The sequence below is a fragment of the Neofelis nebulosa genome, chromosome 12 (assembly GCF_028018385.1).
Source record: "Neofelis nebulosa isolate mNeoNeb1 chromosome 12, mNeoNeb1.pri, whole genome shotgun sequence".
Classification (NCBI taxonomy): Eukaryota; Metazoa; Chordata; class Mammalia; order Carnivora; family Felidae; genus Neofelis; species Neofelis nebulosa.
Genome location: NC_080793.1, coordinates 37,467,588 through 37,475,007, shown reverse-complemented (window position 1 = coordinate 37,475,007; position 7,420 = coordinate 37,467,588).

Genomic DNA, 7,420 nt, shown 5'->3' with positions numbered 1-7,420 from the left:
CTGGATCTGTCACTTACTAACTATACAACCTTGGGTAAATTAGTAAACTCTCTGGATCTCTTTTCATGGTGAGTAGGAGAGGGGCAGAGACAGAGGGAGGCACAGAATCCAAAGCAGGCTCCAGGCTCTGAGCTGTCAGCACAGAGTCCAATGCAGGGCTGGAATCCATGAACGGCAAGATCGTGACCTGAGTGGAGATCAGACATTTAACTGACTGAGCCACCCAGGCATCCCTACAACAGTGATTTCTTAAGCAGGAATGTGCTTCAGAATTACCTAGAGTGGTTTTTTAAAATATTCATGGCTGGCCCCATCCAGGTTATTCTGGGAATTAGGGCACTGGTATATTTTTTAAAGTTTTAACTTGGAAAAAAAAACCTACAGAAAAATCACAATAAAAATATAACCTTTACTTAGATTTACCAATTGTTAACATTTTGCAGCCTGGAAGTATGAGATTCCACATGCCCAATGAAGAAAGGAGAAGCAGATATAGATGGACACTGATATGTATCTATACCACATTCATGTCTCTGAAGCCTGGTCTCCCAGCAGATGAACTGGCTACCCTTACCAATTAGCTGTGCCTAGCGAGGGCAGGGGGTCATGCACTGCAGACTGTGAGGATGTCAGCAGAATAGGCTGCAGACAGGCTAGCCAGGTAAACAAATCTAAAACCAACTAATTACCTAAGGGCGCCAGGGTGGCTCAGTCGGCTAAGCAGCTGACTTCTGCTCAGGTCATGATCTCAGAGCTCGTGAGTTCCAGCATAGCATCAGGCTCTGTGCTGATAACTCAGAGACTGGAGCCTGCTTCGGTTTCTGTCTCTCTCTCTCTCTCTCTCTCTCTCTCTGCCCCTCCCCTTCTTGGACTCTGTCTCTCAAAAATGAACGAGCGTAAAAAAATTTTTTTAAACCAGCTAGCTACGTAAATTGCCTAGCAAACAGCTGAGCAGTCAACTCAAGAACCTAGGAAAAGAGGAATATCATAAGCTAAGGAAAAGAGGAAAAATTTATGAAGCTGACTGTAGACACCAATAAACCAGAAACCAGAAAAACAATTGAAATGATTATTCTAAGAGCTGTATAAATAAATAAATAAATAAATAAATAAATAAATAAATAAGCAAATAAGCCAACTACTGGCACAGCTAGCCAAGAGAAAAAGACTACACAAGCCCTCCAGGTGGCATGAAGAAATGGCTAAAAACACAGGCACACAGGAATTTTTTTTTAACTAAGAATACTAGGGGCATCTGGGTGGCTCAATCAGTTAAGTTTTCGACTTCGGCTCAGGTTACGATCTCACGGTTCCTGAGTTCAAACCAGGCTCTACAGTGCACTGTGGGAAATCAAATAGCTATATCCTGGGTTAGAAGATTATAGGGAATACATGGCAAAGCAGAACACTGCTTTCTGGCCTTGCTGAAAACAGCAGACTGTGCTTAGCTTATCTAGTTAATGTGTATCTAGGGATTAGGTCCTGCCTATGCTCATAAATTCCTTAGACCATGTTATCACATGGAATATTTGATCCTGTCTTAACTTGTTTTTCTGCACATTTCTTTTTATATATGTATATATATGTATATATATATATATATATATATATATATATATATATATAATTTATTGTCAAGTTGGCTAACATATAGTGTATACAGTGTGCTCTTGGTTTTAGGGTAGATTCCCATGATTCATTGCTTACCTACAACACCCACTGCTTATCCAACAAGTGCCCTCCTCAATACCCATCACCCATTTTCCTCTCTCCCCCTCCAGCCCCATCAACCCTCAGTTTGTTCTCTGTATTTAAGAGTCTTTTATTTTGCCTCCCTCCCTCTCTGTTTGTAACTATTTTTGCCCCTTCCCTTCCCCCATAGTCTTCTGTTGAGTTTCTCAAGTTCCACATGTGAGTTTCTGCACGTTTTCTATACGTTGTTACTCACATGTAGTCCACTGATGTATTGCACAAGTTACCCTAAATGTATGCTCAATAAATACGGGAGGTTGAGAGCAGCTCACGGACACTTCCCTTAGCCTCCCTCTCACCTCTCTTGTGGAGTCTTGAGTAGTCCTTTCTGCCATCCTAGCTTTGTTGGACAAAGCCAAAAGCTGAACCCACACAGTGCGGAGCCTGGTCGGATTTTCTGTCTCCCGCTTCCTCTGTCCCTCCCAGGCTCGTACTCTCTCTCAAAAATAAATAAACATTAAAAAAGAAAAAAAAGAATACTAACTGAAACTTCATATAACTAAACCAAAAAAATCTCAGTGCAATTAATATTGTCTGGGAAAATATAAATGAATATCAACCCAAAATGACACAGAACACCTGAAGAAGACAATAGCCACAGAAGAAACTGAAAAAGCAGTTGAATAGATGCCCCCTACCAAAAGATCTACATTACACTCAATTTACAAAATTAGTTACTAAGACCTAACAACCTCACACAAGTTATACAGATGAAAAATCCTAAATAAAACATCAAACCAGGGATAGCAAATAGCAGGATGCTTGCCATCACTGTCTTCTCTCCTCCAATCCAGTGGCAAATACCACTAAATGATCGCAGCCCTCTTTCTGGGACCTCTCAAGGCTCTGCAAGACAGCATATCTTGAGTGGTTTCTGCCAAAAGCACAGCGTCAGGGAGAGCTGGCAAATGTTCTTTATCATCCCTGAATTGAGAGTTCAATATAGGCAGATACTTTATCTGTCGATATTGTTCACAGTTGTATCTCTAGCATGAAGCAAAGCACTGGTGTCTGGCACATAATTAAAAAAAAAAATCTAGCAATATTGTAAATTTTTTTTAAGTTTATTTATTTTTGAGAGAGAGAGTGAGCATGAGCGGGGAGGGGCAGAGAAAGAGGGAGACACAGAATCCAAAGGATCCAGGCTCTGAGCTGTCAGCACAGAACCTGAAGTGGGGCTCAAACTCACAAACCATGAGATCCTGATCTGAGCTGAAGTCAGACGCTTAACTGACTGAGCCACCCAGGCGCCCCTAGCAATATTGTAAAAGAATAATATACGTCATGTTTCTAGGATTACAGCAATGATTGAACTAGAAAATCTATCAGTGTAATTAACATGAATACACCAAAGGAAATAGCCATTTCATCACTCTAACAGACATGGGGAAATCATTTAAAAAATTAAATATCCATTTGTGATTTTTTTTTTTAAGATATTTTTGGGGTACCTGGGATGCTCAGTCACTGAAGCGTCCCACTTCAGCTCAGGTCACGAACTTGCAGTCCGTGAGCATGAGCCCCTTGTCAGGCTCTGTGCTGACAGCTCAGAGCCTGAGCCTGCTTCAGATTCTGTGTCTCCTTCTCTCTCTCTCTCTCTCTCTCTCTCTCTCTCTCTCTTTCTGCCCCTCCCCCACTCGCACTCTGTGTCTCTCTCTGTCTCTCAAAAGTAAATAAACATTTAAAAAATTGTTTTAAGGGGCGCCTGGGTGGCGCAGTCGGTTCAGCGTCCGACTTCAGCCAGGTCACGATCTCGCGGTCCGTGAGTTCGAGCCCCGCGTCAGGCTCCGGGCTGATGGCTCGGAGCCTGGAGCCTGTTTCCGATTCTGTGTCTCCCTCTCTCTCTGCCCCTCCCCCGTTCATGCTCTGTCTCTCTCTGTCCCAAAAATAAATAAAAAACGTTGAAAAAAAAATTAAAAAATTGTTTTAAGATCTTTTTTTTTTTTTAAGGAGGCTTCACTTCCGGTGTGAAGCCCAACCTGGGGTTTAAACTCACAACCCTGAGATCAAGACCTGAGCTGAGATCAAGAGTCCAACACTCAACTGACTGAGCCACCCAGGCCCCCCCCCCCATTTGTGAACTTTTTAAGTTTATTTGTTTATTTTGAGAGAGAAAGCATGTGTGCCAGAGGGAGTAGGGGCAGAGAGAAAGAGAGAACCCAAAGTAGGCTCTGCACCAGTAGCGTGGAGCCTGATGAGGAGCTCAAACTACAAACCCTGAGATCATTACCTGAACCAAAAACAAGAGTTGGAAGCTTTTTTTTTCTAATGTTTATTTATTTAAGAGAGAGACAGAGCATGAGTGGAGGAGGGGTAGAGAGAGAGAGGGAAACACAGAATCCAAAGCAGGCTCCAGGCTCTTAGCTGTCAGCACAGAGCCTGATGTGGGGATCGAACTCACAGACCAAGAGATCATGACCTGAGCCAAAGTCAGACGCTTAATTGACTGAGCCACCCAGGCACGTTCCCATTTGTGATTTTTATTTTTTTTTTTTTTTTTTTTTTTTTTTTTTTTTTTTTCAATGTTTTTTATTTATTTTTGGGACAGAGAGACACAGAGCATGAACAGGGGAGGGGCAGAGAGAGAGGGAGACACAGAATTGGAAACAGGCTCCAGGCTCCGAGCTGTCAGCACAGAGCCCGACGCGGGGCTCGAACTCACAGACGCGAGATCGTGACCTGGCCGAAGTCGGCCGCTCAACCGACTGCGCCACCCAGGCGCCCCCATTTGTGATTTTTAAAAAGGTTTTTAGTAAACCAGAAATAGAAACATGATAAAGAATATTTGAAATGAACAGCCAATATCAAACTACATCCAAGAGAAAATCCAGGGCCAGAACTGGCAAACAGAACTCATTCATCATACCAGTTCCAATTAACTAGTCACTTATGGGAATATTACTGTGAGGTTTCTGAAAAAGGGCTGTGGCTTAGCAAAAAAAAAATACTAAGGATTAGCTACATTTGCCATTGGCATAAGCTGGATGCCAGCGTGTAGAGTTGACAGTCCTTCACTTTAGGCAATCTTACAGAAGTCAGAACCAAGACAAAACTGATCACTTTCACCCTTATTATTCAACATTATTCTAGACAGTCTAGACAGTGCATGAAGCCAAAACAAGTAATAAGAACCATAAGTGTTGGAAAAGAAGAAAAAGATATCTGCTTGACTACAAACCCCTAAGAAGCCACTGAAAAACAATGAGAATAAGAGGAGTATAAAATGGCTTATGACATGAAAAATAAATTGCACTATCAATAGCTTTCTTACTAGCCAGCACTACTAGTTAGACAACATGCTAGGGGACTTCCACCTCCAGCATTATAGCAGATTATGTGTTCTTCAGCAATTACCCAAAGCAAATCAACTATATAAGGTTTAGGTGATTAATTGTGTGTTTACCTTTCAACAATTTGACTAGATTATAATCCACAGAGCAACCACCAAGAAAGTAACTAAAATATGTAAGTTTAAAAAAAGCAAATAGGAAACCCAGAATGGTATGCTAAAAGATATTAGCTTAAACCAAACAGGTAGTAAAGGGGGAATAGAGGAACAAAACAATGAGGAACATGAGGCAATGAAAACGTATGTCCACACAAAACCTGTACATGAATATTCATAGGAGCATCATTCATAATAGCTAAAAAGTGGAAACAACCCAAATGGCAATCAGCCAATGAACAAACACAGTACATTCACACAATGGAATATTATTCAGCAGTTAAAAAAAAATGAAGTACGGATACATGCTATCACATGGATGAACCTTGAAAACGTTATGCTGAGTGAAAAAAACAAGATACCAAGAGACCATATATTACATGATTCCATATATTAAATGTCCAGAAGAGGTAAATCTATACAATGAGAAAGTTAACTAACCGTTGCCTAGGACTGTGGGGCAGGATATAGGGAGTGACTGCCAATGGACATGAGGTTTCTTCTTGGAATGATGAAAATATTCTAGAATTAATTGTGATGATCGTTGCAAAACTGTGCATATAACAAAAACTACTGAATTTTACACTTTAAATGGGTGAATTATATGGCCTTTGAATTATATTTCAATACAAAACTGATAAAAAATAAAACTGTAAAATACCCTAAAAAGCAACCCAAATCTAATAAGGTAGAAGAAGGAGGGGTAGGGGAGGGGAGGAGGGGAAGGAGAAGGAGAAGAAAAAGAAAAACGTCAAGAACAAGTTAAGTTTATTCTGTAAATGCAACGTTGGTTTAATTTTAGAAAATTAATGTATCATTGTTTAGAAATCTTTTTTCTCCCTTCCTCCCATCCCTGCTATAGACAGTATACTTTGGGCTTGGCCATATGACTTGCTTTCGTCACTGGAATGTTGACAGACATGACATGACCCTAAGGCATGAAAAGCAGTTGCAAAACCATACTTGTCTTCTTACCCTTCTTCTAGCACAATGAGAAGAACATTCTGAGGCTATCAGTGGGTCCCAGGAAGAACAAGAGACAGATGGCATATAGCCAAACACTGTAGCCAATTCTAGTTTAGAATGCTGACTCAAATCAATAGATTTATGAGAATAAGTACTTGTTTTATGCCACTGGGTTTTTTTAAATGTTTATTTATTTTTGAGAGAGAGAAAGAGAGGGTGAGCAGGCAAGGGGTAGAGGAAGAAGGAGACACAGAATCCGAAGCAGGCTCCAGGCTCCAAGCTGTCAGCACAGAACCCAACGCAGGGCTCAAACTCATGAACCGTGAGATCATGACCTGAGCCGAAGTTGGACATTTAACTGACTGAGCCACCCAGGTGCCCCTATGCCACTGGGTTTTGATGTGATTAGTTACATGCCACTTAATGTGATAAGAACTAACTAGAATAGGTAGCTACAAAAAAATCCCACAGTAAACATGAAACCTAATAGTGAAAAATTAAGGGGCACCTGGGTGGCTCAGAAAGTTAAGTGTCTGACTCTTGATTTTGGCTCAGGTCATGATTTCACAGTTTGCGAGTTTGAGCCCCACATCCGGTTCTGCCCCAATAGCGGGGAGCCTACTTGGGATTCTCTGTCTCCCTCTGTCTCTGCCCTTTTCCTGCACTCTCTCTTTCTCAAAAATGAATAAATAGACTTTATAAAAAAAAAAAACAAACAGTGACAAATTAAAAGCATTCTTTTAAAGATCAGGAACAAGGGGCACCTGGGTGGCTCAGTCGGTTAAGCGTCCGACTTTGGCTCAGGTCACGATCTCACGTAGGTCCGTGAGTTCGAGCCCCGCGTCGGCTCTGGGCTGATGGCTCAGAGCCTGGAGCCTGCTTCCGATTCTGTGTCTCCCTCTCTCTCTGACCCTCCCCCGTTCATGCTCTGTCTTTCTCTATCTCCAAAATAAATAAACTTTTAAAAAAATTTTTTTAAATAAAGATCAGGAACAAGATACAAGTATCTACTGTCATTAAATCAATCAACATTATACTGAGGGTCTCAAGCAAGAGAAATGACCAGCTGTGCATGTGTGTAGAGAGAACAGAAGAGGTCCATTGATGGAGCCCTGGTACGCCACTGTTTAGAGGTCAGGAAGATGTAGTAGATCAGCAAAAGAGACCTAGAAGAAAGAGCCAGTAAAATATGAGAACCAAGAAACCAAATGAAGTAATTCAAGGTGTGATAATGGTATTTTGGTTATAGAGGAAATG